Source organism: Euprymna scolopes, chromosome 23 (genome assembly GCF_053919585.1).
Source record: "Euprymna scolopes isolate OS-2025 chromosome 23, ASM5391958v1, whole genome shotgun sequence".
Lineage (NCBI taxonomy): Eukaryota > Metazoa > Mollusca > Cephalopoda > Sepiida > Sepiolidae > Euprymna > Euprymna scolopes.
The window spans coordinates 118,460,937-118,474,591 of NC_136504.1; positions in this window are offsets into that span (position 1 = coordinate 118,460,937).

Consider the following 13,655-nt stretch of genomic DNA (forward strand, 5'->3'; position numbering starts at 1 on the left):
TTATCTTTTAAAGGATTTTTACAATGAATTTATTTAACTTCAAAATTTTTTTCATAACTTTTTTTGTCACGTGTACCAATATTTTTTTCCTTTGGGAAATTCAGTTCAGTCCTTAATCTTTCAAATACAATAAAAAAGTTGTCGGAAACCTACAAAAAATTATGATAAATTGGCTTTCAAAACTATGCCCCCCCCATTTTTGCCCGGCCATTTTTGCCCCCCTATTTTTGTCCCCCTATTTTTGCCCGCCCATTTTTGCCCGTACCTAATCCCAATTCAAATACAATCAAAAAATTGTTGGAAGCAAATCCACTATTGTGGATAATCTTTTTACTATTCAGGAAATTAAAGATTCAATTAGATTCCTATATCAGTCACCTAAATTATTTAGTGTGAAAAGAGTTTCGGAATTTATATCCAAACCTAAATATTATTTTTACTTAAATAAAAATAACATTAATACACTAAGTTAGGTAAAATTTGCATAGAATGCTCTGCTTTACAGTTGTTGTAAAAATGGAATGGAAATTTAAATTTTGTTCCCTTTTAAATTCGGTACATTTTTACATTACGTCCGACTCATTGTTCACATTCGACATGTCAACTTTTATAGGTTTTCAGGTATGCTGACAAGGTTAGAGGTGTCTATTCCGAAAGCCGTTCTTAACATGGGGAGGTTTGGGGTGTCTATTCCGAGAGCCGTTCTTAACATGGGTGAGTGTTTATTCATTGTAAACATACTTGACAACCTATAAATGTTGGACTTAAGTAAAAAATAATAAAAAGATATATTTTTTTTTTCTTTAATATTTTGTGTTTTATATATATAAAGTACAATTGTTGAATGTTAGTCTTTTGATTATATTGGGAGGCCCAATTAAAAAAAAAAAGATTAGAAAGGAGCGAAATTTCTGTTTTCATTCCATTTTTACAACAACCGTACCAATAAGGGGGATTGATTTACTAGGATTTGTATTAGAAGCTGAGCACTTATTAAAATTATTTAATGTTGCATTTTTTGCTTTTTGGTTAAATTTGTTAGTTTTCAATCGCTGATATCCCACTCAAAAAATTGAACACAAGACGAAATTAAAAAAAACGGTACTCATGCAGAATTTGACCCCCCCCCATTCCATTTATGGTTAGGGTTCGACCGGCAATCACCGGATTCAACCGAGCGTTGTTCAAATGTTGAAACACTAAATCAAGATTTTATTTATTTTTTTGCATAATTAATTAATGATGGGAGTATTTTTCTGTTGACAAAAAAATAATTTGTACATTCTCTTGAAAAAAAAAACAAATCAAACTTTTCTCTACTTTCACCTAACTATTTATAGTGTGCATATAAAGCATTCATCTTTTCTTTTTATAATAAAAATTCCGTTTTCAAAAAGAAACGTTTACTGCCAAATTTCTTTAAAAAAAAAAAAATGCAAGTTTTCCTGAAAAAAAAAAAAAACCCTTTGCCCTAACAATTTATGGTAAAAAATGAATCTTTTTTTTGAGGAAAAAAAAATCAACTTTTAGTGATAAAAAAAAAATTGCAGAAAATATTAAAAGTAAATAAACAATACAAAATGCAATTTTTCTTGAGGAATGTGTTTCAGTTTAACAAACTGAGCCACAGCAATGTGTGGCCGGATACAGCTAGTATATATATATATATATATATATATATATATATATATATATATATATATATATATATATATATTATTTATTGTTACAAAACATTCTACTCTCCCCATATTAAAAATGGCTTTCTAAATAATAATGTGATTTTTTCAGCATGGTGCAATATATATATATATATATATATATATATATATATATATATATATATATATATATATAATTATTTTTTAATCTATCCATAGACATATATATGTTCTGTGTTACTTACACTTATTAATATGGATGACGTAACCATCCTGCCAATTGAGATGATCGGATCCAAGTATTTTACTACCAGGCCATTGAAATGCGAGAAAAATACATTTAGTATTTTAAATATAAATATACAGTGTATCACAAAAGTGAGTACACCCCTCACATTTCTTCAAATACTCAAGTATAATTCATGCTCAATTTATAATTCACTGAAAAAATGATTTTTTTGCACAATGAAAAGTAGTCTGTCTGAAGCATATATAACAGAGTTAATATATTTTTCCCTTAAAATAACTCAAAATATAACCATTAAAAGCTAAATCCCTGGCAACAAAAGTGCGTACACCCCTTACGAAAAGTTGTCAATATTAACATACAACGATTTCAACTCTCAATATTTTGTGTGGCCACCATCATTATCCAAAACTGCCTTTACTCTCCTGGGCATGGAGTTTACCAGAGCTTCACATGTAGCCACTGGAATACTCTTCCACTCTTCAATTACGACGTCGTGGAGCTGGTGGATATTTGAGACTTTGTGCACCCCCACCTTCTGTTTGAGGATTCCCCAAAGATGTTCTATTTGCTTCAAGTCTGGAGACATGCTTGGCCAGTCCATCACCTTTACCCTCAGCATCTTCAGTAAAGCAGTGGTTGTCTTGGATGTGTGTTTTGGGTTATTGTCGTGCTGGAACACTGCTCTGCGACCCAGTTTCTGGAGGGATCGGATCAAATTGGTGTCCATGGCTGTCACTTCTGAAGGCAATACACAAGAAAGCCTGAAAACAGTTTGCTGAAGACATGTTAACAAAACCCGTAGATTACTGGAACGATGTCCTATGGTCTGATGAGACAAAATTTAATTTGTTTAGTTCTGATGGCCTTAAGCCGTAGTACAGGGGACCAAACTCTTTGGTAGCACTTAGAGCGGCTGCTTCATCAACAGTTATATAATATCGGGACGTTTGTAGTGCCATGTCGCGCATGGAAAGGGACCCTGCACTCATCCCTGGTGAGCTATCCTGAGGCCACAATCTTAGTAGATGGAAGGACAACTGATGGTCTGCTTGTGTTGCATATCTGGTATTCGGCATAACCACTTGTTCAGCACCCCTTACCTGAACTGAAACTCTTAAAAATAAAAATGACAGTACAATAAAAAATTACGCTAAAACCAGGCCCAAACTCAAACAAAACCAACCTGCCTTCTCCCTTGAGGCTTGCATTTACGAACATCCATTGGATTAGAACTAATTTAAATGATGTTGAAGCATTTCTTCTAACAAACACCTCGGATATTTTAGCACTAAGTGAGACTAACCTACATTCCCCCATCCCCTCTAACTACTTTAAAATGGCTGGATATCTCCCACTCTGCCATAAGGACTCTGACAGACATATGCATGGGCTTGGAGTCTACATTTTAAACACCCTCCCCTTGACTAGAAAAACTAAACTAAAATTGGACGATCAAGCCTTTATGTGCTTTAGACTTAACATGCAACATAACATTAGCTACTTTTATTTTCTCTACCGCTCCCCCTCGACCCAGGACTGTACCCTAATAAACAAAGTCTGACAGCATAAATACAACATTTTTCCTCGAGACTGGTGCACAAGTGTATGTATTTGGTGACTTCAATGTCCACCACAACAACTGGCTTCGATTTTCTACATACACAGACGCAGCTGGTAACACAACACATAACTTCTCTACATCTCATTCCCTATCAGAGATAGTTACGTCTCCAACCTGTTTCCCAGACCAGCAAGAACAACATGCATCACTTCTAGATCTGTTTCTGACCACAGTTCCCGATGACTGTGTAACGAATGCCTACAGCCCACTTGGGAACTCCGATCATGCAGTGTTCAATGCTCTGACGAAATTCAAGCACTTGTACCCCCTCGACGTAAATACCCCCCGATAAACCCGACAAGCAGCTAAATCCCACCCCTTCACAGTTGAGATCCCTAGATGTAAGAGAGCCTTCTACTCCAGTAGTTTCTTCCCCAGAACAGCTCGACTTTGGGTCCCTGCTACCCCAACTGTACTGACATGCAGAAGTTCAAGTGTAACGTGAACTGACATCTTGCTGCCAAGCTCCCCACACAGTACCCCTGATGCTTATGTCCCTGATAGTAGCCTCCTACAACAAAGTGGCAATGTGCCTTGTTTGGGGTGAAAATGTAATAATAAAAAAAAAGCATGTGTTGCGCGTGGCGGCGACCAGGTGAAGTTTATTTGATTTTGTATTTATCTCCCCTTTCGAAAAGTTTAAATTATCTCTACTTCCATCCCCCTCCCAAAGTTGAATTATCTCCCTTACATCTCACCCAAAAAAGCTTGAATTAGCTCCCTTTTATCCCCTAAATTTTAATTATCTCCCTTTTATCTCAACAAAAATGACTGAATTATCTCCTCTTGTACCCTCCCAAAAGCTCGAATTATTTCCCCTTTTTCATGTAACTCTTTTTAAATTAAAGGCGAAAATATTTTATACATACATAACGACACAAAATCCACTGATTTCTTTTGTAATCATGTGTCACCACTTATCAAGGGCAAAATCCACTTAAGGATAATGCTTAACAGATTCTTATGCAATTATTGTACCGTGCTATTTTTTAAAAATAGAATTTTCAAATTAAATTCAAGTTTTACATTATTTTTTTATTTATGCATTTTTTATTTATTGTTACAAAACACTCTACTCTCCCCATGTTAAAAATGGCTTTCTAAATAATAACATGATTTTTTCAGCACGGTACAATAAGTGCATAAGTACCGGTTAATGAATTAGATATAGTGAGTTGAATGATGAAGAACACCATGAGAGGATTGAAAACAATGAATGGAATGAGCCAAATTTGATTCACCTGCAGGCAGTTTATAATCATGCACTTGTTGACACTTGATTTGAAGACGACCACGTTTTAGCCTGTAGGGAAGCAGTCTGATAGTGATCGTTTTGGAAAATTATTCGAGAAAGCTGTTCATGTAAATATCACCTGAAACTAAACATATGGAAGAAAAGAGAACCAATCGACCTTTTCTTATCCTTCATCCTCTACAGAGTGTTAGAAAAATTCCTACAATATTTTGGTAACAACAAAACAATTGTCAAACAAAACGTAAAACAACAATGAAACTATTTTTTCTGAATTAATGAGCTGACCATTCATACTACATCTGGATAACTCAGACTACTGTTCTCATCTTGAATCTTATTTCACAATGTTTCGTCAATGTAACCTCTGACCTTCCTCCCTCGTCAAACTTTAACAAAAAACACTCGTCTCGCCAAAACCACTATACGTAATTTCCCACACTCTTTATCTGTGCCTAAACCTAAATGTAGATTCCATGAACAAAGCTTCTTTCTTAGAACTGCACACCTGTGGAACTCTCTTCTGATTGCCTGTTTTCCAGCTGACTACAATTTGATTGTCTTCAAGTCCAATGTAAACAAGTTCTTGATGAACCATTCCCCTAAGTAATCCAATTTACAAAATTTCCACTACTTATGTATACCCATTAACCCTTATCCCCGAGTGGCCTCCGGGCTTGATAAGTGGTGACTCATTTGTAAAAAAAAAGTGGTAGGTGCTTGACTGAGCTCCAGTCTATGGTTCACCTTCCCCCGTAAAACGTTTGCAACAAATGCTCACCTAGCTGTAACAACTACTATACCTCATTGTCTATCTGCACCTAAAACTAAACAAAATTCCATGAGCAGAGTTTCTTCCTTAGAACTATCCATCTAAGAAATGTAATACCATGTGTTTGCTTCCCAGCTAACTATAACATGGTCGTCTTCAAATCCAATGTGAATAAATTCCTATTGAGCCATCCTTTTAGTGTTACATGGAGGGAAGTCAATGTTCACTTTACGGCATATCAGCTCTTTTGAGGGTTTTATAAAATGAAGTAGAACGTACCTTTTATATCTTCTTTGCATCTCTTGATCATGTCCTCGTGTAGTTTGTGTCCCAACGTTGGCTCACCTGGAACAAAAGCTCTCTCATACATAACAACAGACACAAGTCTCATTCTCTGGACAATTAGAACTTTATTCAGCTTCACGGGAGAAGTCATATCCCTGTTCTCTTCTCATCCTTAGAAGGAGGGTGGGAATTTTGCCATTGGTTTATCTGCCAATCATCCCATCTCGCATCACCTCCATGAGAAGTCTTTCATCTTCTCAGAATCACAACAGACTCTAGACTGGAGATTGTTGAACTCGAACCGTGGACTCTAAACTGACTAGAAAACGCATGTGCATCCCTATTTATTTTAAGGTGTATGTGTAGAGTAGTAACTCCCATTAACCGTTTTGCACTCAAAATACACTGACCTGCCTCGTGATCTTTGCTAGCATGCAGGTGCATATGCTGACAATGGAAGTCAATAGGTTTGAAACCTGTCAGCCTCGACCCTTCAACCTCTGTGCACTTAACTTAGAACACAAACCAGTTATGTTCAACTAATACCACGTTATTGACACACAACATTAGATAATCTAGCTCTACCAAAGTTCTGCCTTAACTGATCTTGTTAACTAACCATCTACTTTATCCTTGAGTGAACCCCATGCCTTGATAGGTGGTGACCTTTCAAGTAAAAAAAATGTCTCTTGACAAACTCAAGAATCTTTTTGTCAAACACAGGAATCTAAACGGAATTTCCACAGAAACTCTTGGTGGTAGCATGCTTTTCTTTCTTCAGTTATGATCGGGCAAAAGTTTTTAGCAATTCAAAATTATAATCTTAGTACCACCTGCACTGAGAATTGAACCTTTAACCTCCAGAACAGTCTCACTACCTGGTACTTTATCCATTATGCCACAGGGTCCGGTTCTAGTTACATCATTGAACGTTGAGCTTGGCAGTACTAAATGGGTGACCATTTGGAAAGGCTAGGCGCTGTATGTGCCTTGTGGGAAGGTTGGGTGTGGGACCAGCACCCTCATCCCGAAAAAAAACCTCCCCACAACAAAAGCATCTACAAAGTTGTGGATGGCCTATGCCCCTCCAGGCACTGAAGGTTATATTTTTAAAAAATTTTATTAAACCAGTTGAACTGGACTCCCCAGATTGACATCACTCTATGCCTCTCCATTGGGCTTTGAGTCTGCTGCAGTGCCTCAACTCACAAACATTAATAAGCACACAGACAAACAACATTTAACCCTTCTTTATCGTTTGCCAATGTGTATAAAATTAATCATGGAAATATTTCCAATCTTTCTCACTGAACTTTCTTTCTAATATGAAAACAAATGAAACTTGATTCTTTTTAACAACTTTTAATGAAATATAATTTATATAATTGAGCAGAGAATTTTGATTATGATTTTCAGACCCATGTAATGCACGGCCCTCGACTATTGACCCTAACTTCTTCGATATGAATTCCCCTTGTTTTTACAAGAACTCTAAAAATATTCACAAGCATTCTATGTTTTCATATTGTTGTAAACCTTTCATTTTAAATTCATATATAAATCATCCTTTTGTGAACATATGCCCTCTGGACTCATTATTTTGTTTTGTTTAGCGTATAACAATGTCTCTCGTTTTTTTCTCAAATTTAATTCTAAAAAACTTTTTTTTACAGAAAGTATTAATCTAATCCTCAAAATACATTGCCCAAATCAAAACTCCTAAATAATCCCCCAAAACAAATGACTCCCTAAAAATTGGTGACTCTCCAGAATGATGACTCCCCAAAATACATTGGCTTATTACTAATATGGCGGCATCTCTGAAATAAGTCGATAATACTAGCATATTTAGTCATTTAAAAATTATTTTGCTTCACATTTCATACGTAATACTAAATTGAGTTTAACTCCAAAACGTGTACATGTCATAATTACAAAAATAAAACGTAAGTACAATTTTTATCAGACGGCATAATCTTAAAAACAAAACAAATAAAAATTTTTTTTTTATCGCTAATACACCATTTTGATGAGTTACACTTTTATAGCAACTTTTTGAAAAATCTTAACCATCTTCTAAGTCATCGAAATAAGAATTATAAAAAAAATGTGATATGATGTTTAGGATAGGGTAAAAAAGGACCCCTATAGTCCTATAAATTATTATTTTTTGTGTGTATTGATATTCATATTAAAAACCCTCTTTTCTATTTATTTAAAAAAAAAACAAAAATAAAACAACTTTGTTATATATGGGTCATGGGATTGCATTCATCTGCAAAAGATCTAGCTAATTTGCATATTCTTTTAAACATTCATTTTAATTAATCCCCTATTAGTTATTTTGGTTTTCTTATGGGATGATCATCTTTTGTTAACAATTATGTGTGATTATATTCATGCAGATATTCTACATGATTTATACTTGCGTAATATCTGCGTCAAAAGCTCATAGTAAACACAAACCTCTTTCTATATATATAATGATGTATGCGTGTATATATATTTGTTTAAAAAAATTTTCCTACTAAACTCCTCTGTCACTTTTTAGTTTACAGACATGAAACTTCATATATAGGGTATTTGAACCTATGCGAAATTTTATATTTGGGTTTTAGTCAGGGAAAATCAGTGCAAAAGTGTGAAAATTAAAAAAATGAAATTTGCCAGGTAAAGGTTGAATGACAGCCTTACGAATATGCATGTGTAACGTAATAGCTAAGGTAAAAATAAATCGCAAGCTAAATGTTTTGGTTTTGATTCTCAGTGCTGGTGCACGAGTCATTTTTTAAAAAACTTTTTAAATCATTACTATATATTGGGTTCAATATAATCTCTACAATTATATAAATGCAAGTTTATAAGTGTGTGTGTGTGTATGTGTGTGTGTGTGTGTGTGTGAGTTTGTTCCTTATAGACTCTGAAACGGTTGAACAGATTTTCTTTAAAATTTACAGAACTTTAGTGTATAAGTGTGAAGTGATCTTAGTTAAGTTTTCTCTCAGAATCGGTAACGCCATTTTTTCCATATTGTCACTTAGCAACAATGATAGAAGAACAGGTTGTGAAAATTCTACTGTGGGTAAGTTAATAGCATGTTTTTTTTTTGTTTTTTTTTTTGCATGACATGGTCTGTAGGTTCAAACCCTGCACGTAAATTTTTTAATGTTTTTCTTTTATTATTAACTGGAAAGAAGTTTATATAAAATAATTTTATAAAAGAAACAGTAGGTTCTCTAGAGTGCAATGTAGAATAACATATTTTGGACTAAGTTACTGCATGGAGGCATGTGAAGCTTCCTCCCGGACGATTTCACAGATTTTGATGACAATAAAAATATAGGAGTGGGAATATTCGTTGATCATCATTCAATCTCCGGCAACATTCGCCTCCCTGCTTATATAATTATATAATAATAAATACAAAATCTGCATTAATCAAAATATCATATTTAAATGTATTTTACGTCCAGGCAATGCTAGGCGGTGTGCTAGTATATATATATATATATATATATATATATATATATATATATATATATATATATATATATATATATATATATATATATATATATATAACTACTTAATTTACTCACATAAAATTAATATACGAAAGTATATATTTATACGTAAACTTTAAGTATTTACTTCAAAAGTGCTCAATACGTAGCTAGTTAGTAAGTTATAAAATGTATATGGCGATTAAGCTACACTGAATATTCCGCGTTTCATCCACTTTAGGATTCTTCAGGCTTATATGCGAATTCTGTGGTTGTTTGTCGTTTTTATATGCGCATCTTCTATTAAAATTTTAGTTAGCCAATCAGCTTTCTAGTATCCACTGCGCCCTTCCTATCAGCCAATGAGAATGCATTTATCGGACAAAGGCCTATTTGACCTCTGGTTGACCTGTTCCTTTGTGTGTGCTCTATTTAGCCTGGATATTGAGCTTCTTGATCTGTTTTAAATCCTAGATTGGATGAAATGCGGAATATTCAGTGTAGCTTAATCGCCATATACATTTTATAACTTACTATATATATATATATATATATATATATATATATATATATATATATATATATATATATATATTATTCTTTATGTAAATACAGTCATATCTTGCTACGATGTGCAGACCGTTTCGATCATAATAGATCTCATCAGGCAAGAAAAATTAAAAATGGTTTAAGACCATTTTTAATTTTAGAGGAGATATGCTTTGCCATGACTGGCGTGGAACGAGGTTAAAGATCTTATGGATTCAAAATTAATTACAAAAATCAAATTTTATTTGAAGAAGGGGAGGTAAAAAAGATATTTTGGGGGAAAGATTAGGAGGAGTGAAAAGGGGGTGGGGAGTATAACATAAATATATAGCGAGGGGTATAAGAGATAGAAATGGAGGAGTGAGATTTATTGACACGTAATGAGCAAAGATGTCAGAGAACAATATTAACGAGTTTATAAATCAAGAGATTTAACCTGTCTAGACTATATATATATATATATATATATATATATATATATATATATATATATATATATATATATATATATTATAGTGGTCAGGTAAGGCTACAGGGGAGACAACCAAAAAATGGAAGACAAAGTCTCATTCTAACATTTAATAACAGTTTTATTGATTATCTTTCTTTGTAATATAGTAAATAAATAACAAAAAACTATATTCCAAAGTTCATGATGTTGACCATCTTATAATTTATTCCTTTAATTCTGTTGACATTTACAATTCTTGACAGTATCTGTTTCGTAGCACAAAATCAATCACTTAATTATTATATCAATTAGTGAATTTATTTTGCCCTTAACTTATCAGAAGAAATAGCAACAATCAATCCATCAAAAGGAAATAAAGTGCGTTTTGACATGATTTAAATCCGAACAACTGAGAAATGGAAGGCAAGAAATTTTATTCTAACATTTAATAACAATTTTATTAATTATCTTTGTTTGCAAGAAAAGAGTTTGTATTGGGAGGAGTTCTTGTGTAGAGACGTTGATGAATGATTAGACAGGCTTGTTGAACGAGAAAAGAGTTCAAGAATGTGGACATGTAGATTACAGATATGACAGGCCTGTTTAATGCGAAAGAAATTTGTGTGTGTCAAAGTTATGGTCCGTAGCACTAATGGATTGTTTGTCTCCTTAAAGCTAGTAGAAGAAGCGGGCATCACAAAAGATGAGAGAAGGCGCTGTAGCAAGATAAGAGTTCATTTATGTACAAGATTTAAGTCTGGTTGTAGCGGTAGCCATGTTGGATTCATTGTCTCTTTGTCTTAGTCGAAAAGCCCAGGGTTGTGTGGCGCCCCAAGAGAGTAGTTGGGGATTGGTCCGTGCCACGTGGAGTTGTTGTCAGTCCAAGGTCCGGGGAGAAAGAGAGAAAGAGTTGCCATGGCTTAACCTTTATGCACTTCGTTATGTGTTCCGCTCGCCAGAGAGATGGCGTCTGATTGGGTAAGTCAGAAAGGGAAGTTGACTGTTGCAACTAATCATTTTTTTTTAATATGGGGATCACCACTTATCAAGGCCCGTAAGCCACTCGGGGATAAGGGTTATTTTTTTTTTTTTTACAAGGGTGTCACCACTTATCAAGGCCCAGAGGCCACTCGAGGATAAGGGTTAATAGGTATACATTAGTCATTGTGATTTTAGCATAGTAAACAGTGGGAATTTTGCAACTTGGATTACTTAGGGGGACGATTCAATTAGAACTTGTTCACATTGGACATTTTCTTTTTTTTTTTTTTCATAGGTATCATCTCATTATCAAGGCCAAGAGGCCACTCAAGGATAAGGGTTAAAGAGTGTACAGTAGAAATTGGACAATATAATAATCATTAGTAATGAAAATTTGTTAAATTTGATAACTTATATGGAACGGCTCATCAAGAACTTATTTACGTTAGACTTGAAGACAACCATATTGTAGTCAGCCGGAAAGCAGGAAAACGGAAGCCAATTCCACATGCGTGCAGTTCTAATAAAAAAGCTTTGTTCATGGAATCTACGTTTAGGTTTAGGCACAGATAAAGAGTGGGGGGAATTATTGATAGTGTTTTCAGCTAGACGAGTGTTTCTTGTGAAAGTTTTGCGAGGGGGGACCATAGATTGAAGCTCAGTCGAACACTTTCCATGAAAATAACGATACATCAGAGACAAACTCGCAACATCTCTTCTGTGAGATAGAGGTTGCAAGGAAGAGAAAAGGACATCTCCTATGAGGCTACGAAGTCTATTTTGAACTCTATCAAGGCAGGACAAGTCCTTTCTAGCAGCTCCTGCCCAGATGTGGCAACAGTATTCCATCCTTGGACGTACCTGGCTCTTATATAGATAGAGAATTGCATCAGCAGTGAGATATCTACTGGATCGATAGAAAGATCCCACCATTTTTCCAGCGGCCTTGGCAACAGATTTGATGTACGTGTTCCATTTAAGATCAGGAGTAATGGTCAAGCCCAGAAGCTTGTCAAAACTTGAGGCCTCCTGAAGACGAGAGCCATTCATTTCAATTGATGCCAGATGTGGATCAGAATGTTGATGATGTAAAGAGAGAAGCTTGGTTTTAGATGCATTAAAAGTAACCAGCCACTCCTTTCCCCATTGTACTACATGCTCAAGATCAGAGGAGAGAGAATTGGAGAGAACTTGGTCGTTTACTGTCTTAGATGTGCTACCATAAATGGTAGTGTCGTCAGCATAAATGTCTACAAATGATTTAAGGATGTGTACAATAATCTATGGGATAATATCGTAGTAAGAGTTGGTATTGGAGATTTGATAAAGCGTTTTACGCAAGGAGGCGATTAATCAGGAATTTGTTGGACTTGAAGACGTCCAAGTTGTAGTCAGGTGGGAAACAGGCAAATGGAAGAGAATTCCACAGGCATGCACTTCTCAGAAAAAAGCTATGTTCATGGAATTTACGCTCCGACCCAGGCACAGACAAAAAGTGGAGGAAACTACTGACAATGGCTTTAGCTAGACGGGTGTTTATCATGAAGGATTGGCGAGGGAAACCAGAGATTGGAGCTCGGACGAGCACTTGCCATGGAAATAACGATAAAACAAAGACAGGCTCTCAACGTCTCGTCTGTGGGAGAGAGGTTGCAGGGAAGAGAAGAGAACATCCCCCACTAAGCCACGAAGTCTATTTTGTACTTTGTCAAGGCAGGATAGGCTGTTTTTTAAAGCTCCAGCCCAGATGTGGCAGCCGTACTCCATCTTTGGACGTACTTGGCTTTTATAGAGATAGAGAATTGCATCAGTAGTGAGATATCTTCTGGAGTGGTAGAAGGATCCTACCATTTTCCCAGCGGCCCGGGCAACAGTTTGGTTTGGTTGTTTTTGTTTTACGGCATATCAACCCTTTTCAGGTTATTTAATGCCGAATTCAAAGATTTTGAAGAAAAATTTTTTAATAGAATATATTTGTTGTTTTTAAGTTGATTTCTATTCAACCCATAGTTGGGACCCTAACAGGTGGTACCACTCCGGGTCAGAGTGGACCTGGGAGCAATGGTAATTAAAGGGTGGCTCCACACTCCCCAAAGCCCGCAAGCTGGGGCCTCACCACTGGATATAGTTTAAGGTCATATCCAGGAATCCGGGCAACAGACTTTATATATCATCGATGCTGTTAGAAAATAAACATATTCAAAGTTTTAACCCGCGAATATATGCTGCTGCTGTTGCTGCTGCTGCTGTTGCTGCTGCTGCTGCATAGAGTTCCTTATTCAATTCGGTTCTTCCTTCTTAGGTGCTAGTGTACGAAACAGATTCCAAAT